The sequence below is a fragment of the Myotis davidii genome, unplaced genomic scaffold (assembly GCF_000327345.1).
Source record: "Myotis davidii unplaced genomic scaffold, ASM32734v1 scaffold17, whole genome shotgun sequence".
In the NCBI taxonomy this organism is placed as follows: Eukaryota; Metazoa; Chordata; class Mammalia; order Chiroptera; family Vespertilionidae; genus Myotis; species Myotis davidii.
In genome coordinates, this window is record NW_006288624.1 from 3,356,079 (window position 1) to 3,359,333 (window position 3,255).

Sequence of the window (3,255 nt, forward strand, 5' to 3'; positions counted from 1 at the left end):
TGGTGGGACCTGCAGGGAGAAGGAGGAGAACCCTGCGGCCACTGTGACCTTGCTGAGGGTTTCAGAGCACAGAGCAGAGAGGCAGGCGCTGTGTGTCAGTGGGGAAGCCGCAGTCTTCCTGAGGTTGGAAGGAAAGAGAAAAGTAAGGATAAATACGTGGATGAGTCCGTAGGAGGCTCCTGCCGGTATCCTTTCTCTCTGGCCTGAAGTTTCACCACCACTGTCTTTGGAGACCTGACTCTTAGTAACCAAACAGAAAGATGCTACCTGAAGTGCCCCTCCCCTTGTTACCTGGAGTGTAGCTGAGGAGACGGCTGGTGGAGGCAGGTCCCCCAAAAAGGATGAGCGCTAGTTAGAGTCCCTTTTGCTTCAGGAGGAATCTGCCCCTGTGGGTCTGGTTGGACAAAGTGGCCTGGCTGGGGTAGCGAGCACAGGGCAGCACCTCCACAAATACTCCACAGCCTCATTAACAGGATTTGGCTTATCCCTGGATGATGCAGTAATTTAGGAACCCACCAGCTGGGGGCTGGTGCCACAGTGGCTAATGGACCCCTGGCCGGGAGGGGCCCTTCCGGCTGTCTTATTGCTCCCAGAGGGCTCCCTATACTTGCACCTGTGAAATAAGGAGGGTGACCTTCGCATCCACGAAAAGGATGTATCAGTTAGGACTCGTCGAGCTAGTGTAACAGCGGTGCTTGCTACTCAGAGTGTGGTCCCTGAACCAGCGGCGGCAAGATCGACTGGGATCTTGCTAACAATACAGAATCTCACACCTGTGGAGTCTATCTTAGTTTAACAAAATTCCTAGGTGATTCTAATTTGTTAACCACTAACTTTGAAAACCACTAACGTAAACCATAAAGTTATTATTTTGGGAGTTAGATTCCAGAGCAGCTCCAGTATAGGTACAGCAGCCCCCTGATCCCCGGATGTAATTGAGGACTAACCAATACCAGAGGTTTCTTTTTATTCTTTATTTATTTTTTTTTTTCCTTCTATCTTTCTTTTTTTTTTCTTTATTGATTAAGGTATTACATATGTGTCCTTATCCCTCTATTGCCCCACCCCACCCCCCGCACTCTCATTCATGTCTTCACCCCCCTGGTGTCTGCGTCCATTGGTTATGCTTATATGACAGAGGTTTCTTTTTAAATCCTTAGGCTTTTGCCTCATGATTCTAAGACGGCTGCCACAGCTCCTGGAATCATGCATCCACAAGGACAGGGCCAAGGTGATAAGAGTTTTTTTGGTGTGTGTGTAGGGAGGGAGGGGGGCGGGGGGGAGGAGAAGAGAGAGAAAGGGAAAAAAGGCTCCCACATCCCAATAACAAATGTTTCTTTGGTTCTCAACAGGCCACCCTTAGCTGCTAGGGAGTCTGGGAAAGTGAAAGTTGGCTTTTTCATTGTCCTTAATAGGAAGCAGAAAATGGAGAAGGGGATTAGCAAGGGCTACTGGGTAGCCAGCCATAAAAGGCACACATGAAATACAAATGCACATGTGGAAAACCTAAATAAATATTTAATGAGAGAGAACAAGAAAGATCAAGATCTTCCTTTATTTTTTATATTATTAAACTAGAGGCCCGATGCACAAAATTTGTGCACTCAGGGGGGTGTCCCTCAGCCCAGACTGCACCCTCTCGCAGTCCGGGAGCCCTTGGGGGGGTGTCCGACTGATGGCTTAGGCCCGTCCCCCCCCCCAACCCCCAGGGAGTGGGCCTAAGTCGTCAGTCGTACATCCTTAGTGCTGCCACAGAGGCAGGAGAGGCTCCCACCACCACCACTGTGTTTGCCAGTCATGAGCCTGGCTTCTGGTTGAGCGATGCTCCCGCTGTGGAAGCACACTGATCACCAGGGGGCAGCTCCTGCATTGAGCATTTGCCCCCTGGTGGTCAGTGTGCATCATAGCGACTAGTCTGGTCGATTTGCATATTAGCCTTTTATTATATAGGATTTATTTAGGGTGCCCTGGCCAGTGTAGCTCAGTTTGTTGAGTGTTGTCCCGTGTACTGAGAGGTCACCAGTTCGATTCCTGGTCAGAGTTGCAGACTCCATCCCCAGTAGGGGAAGTGCAGGAGGCAGCCAATCAATGATTACCTCTCATCATTGATGTTTCTATCTCTCCCTCTCCCTTCCTCTCTCTCTAAATCAATAAAAATATATTTTGAAAAGAAATAGTAAATGATAAGCTGCTTATAAAAATTGGGAACCACCTAAATGTCTGACAGGGCATTGGTTGGATGATACAGCCATGCTATGGAATACCACACAGTCTTAAAAAATTATGGCATTAAGTAGTGTCTAATGGCATGGGAAAATGTTCACAATATATTATTAAGTGAAAAAAGGTTTATAAGACAGTACATAATATAATCACAGTTTAACTTTATAAAGTATGCTTAGAAAAAAAGACTACAAGGAGGCACTATAACAATATTGTCTTTCTAGATGGTAGGTTTTAATTTTTGTTTTAACTCCTCTATAGAAACATGTTTTATTTTTCTATAAGGAAACAAGTTAGAGTTACTCAGCCCAGGCAACCTAGCAAATGTTGGGGGGCTTGGGTAGGGATCTAGGTCTCTTTCACCCATCTTTCCTCTACCCCTAGGCTTTATAAGAAGTCCCTCCGACCCCCAATGTTCTGGAGACTTCTGGACACCCCGCCCACTTGGCCAAGTTTATGTTTTGGTGGAAACTCTTAATGTTTCCATTGTCTGACTTGAGAGTGTTCAATTATTCATCCTAATTAACTAGGGCCTAGGTGTTATTCTGACAGAGACTCTCACTCACGGATTTTCTCTACCTCTTCTTTGTTTTAGAAGCCAAGAATGAAAAGGCTTTAGGTTAGAATGCCTCCATGCAGTATCTACATCTGAAAGGCAGCCATTCAGCCGGAAGAAATGACTGGCAGGACAGCCCCAGGCCGGCCAGACCTCCCACAGACTTTTCTTGTTTGGTGAAGCCAGTATGAATGGTTTCTTTGCAGGAGCAGCTGCCTGGGTTCCAAGGTGAGTCAAATAACATCCCTTCCCTAATAGATCAGGTGGTGGTTTTGTGAGTGCACATTTATCCCCTCAACTAAGATCTGCATTCCTACTGCGTGCCAGGTGGTTTCTGGGGAGAGGGAGCAAGTCTAGATGCCTGACTATGGGCAACCTCTCAGAGGTGGTGACATTTGAGCTGAGACTTAAATGGACACTCAATTATGAGCAAATCGGCAGCAGGGGGTGGGGGGGGCGCAGAGTTCTAGACAGAG

General features: G+C 47.1%; 1 long non-coding RNA gene across 1 annotated transcript in view; it reads left to right on the plus strand.

Annotated features, from left to right (window-relative positions):
* The window catches only part of LOC107182642, an 18,523-nt gene that overhangs the window by 14,750 nt on the left and 518 nt on the right, over nt 1-3,255 (plus strand). Inside the window, exon 3 of the long non-coding RNA XR_001513368.1 lies at nt 2,819-3,007. This is a non-coding gene — a long non-coding RNA (uncharacterized LOC107182642). The remainder of the gene's footprint in view (nt 1-2,818; nt 3,008-3,255) is intronic.